The sequence below is a fragment of the Diaphorina citri genome, unplaced genomic scaffold, assembly GCF_000475195.1.
Source record: "Diaphorina citri unplaced genomic scaffold, Diaci psyllid genome assembly version 1.1 scaffold28946, whole genome shotgun sequence".
Lineage (NCBI taxonomy): Eukaryota > Metazoa > Arthropoda > Insecta > Hemiptera > Psyllidae > Diaphorina > Diaphorina citri.
In genome coordinates this window covers 1-700 of record NW_007406284.1, presented here as the reverse complement: position 1 = coordinate 700, position 700 = coordinate 1, and the positions used below count along the sequence as shown (strand labels likewise).

Genomic DNA, 700 nt, shown 5'->3' with positions numbered 1-700 from the left:
CAATAATATTGAATCCTGCCCAGCTCACATCATAGCCCAACATTTGAAGCTGTGGAAGACAAGAAATTAATTAGCCATGTGGTTTATGTTAATATTTAGATTTTTTCAGCATCTGGCAATGACGAAACTTTTATGTAGTACCTACTTACAAACTTAATTTCCCTCAGAAACTACAGCTATCCAGCTAAAAAACGCCATCCATCAACCTGCTAATGAGCTATTGAAATACAGAAATTAAGCCCAAATTTTTAGAAAAATTATGACAGCTCAAAGATGGAGTAGTCAAAGCTGCTACATTTTCAGCAGACTTCTGACACCACTGTAAAGCAAAATAAAACAATCTGAGGTGGATTTCTTAAAGCATCAATTTAATCAATCTTCTCCAACCATATATGTAAATACTCACATAGGTCAATTTAGCAACAGCTGTAGCTTTCACTGAAATGTTGTCTTGCCTCAACTCTTGTTTGATTTCTTCAATACATTGTGCTATGAATTTAGCCTGTAACAGATTTATTTCACTTTTGTCAAAACAGTAAGAAGGTTATCTGACAATAATGTTGTCATGATGCACAGGTAGGTGTTGAAAGGAGAAAAAAAAGACATTGTTTTTGTATTCTCCCCAAATTTACTTGGTATAGTATTACATAATAGTCACCTGCATTACAAGTGACTCTTGAAGTTAATTTCAAGTTCAAAT

General features: G+C 33.7%; 1 long non-coding RNA gene across 1 annotated transcript; it reads right to left on the bottom strand.

Moving 5' to 3' along the window:
- Window positions 1-14: 14 nt before the first annotated feature.
- On the bottom strand, window positions 15-605 carry LOC113473399. The gene is made up of 2 exons (XR_003395379.1): window positions 407-605; window positions 15-49 (listed from the first exon to the last, which is right to left on the bottom strand). It is a non-coding gene; the product is annotated as an uncharacterized LOC113473399 (long non-coding RNA).
- Window positions 606-700: the final 95 nt, after the last annotated feature.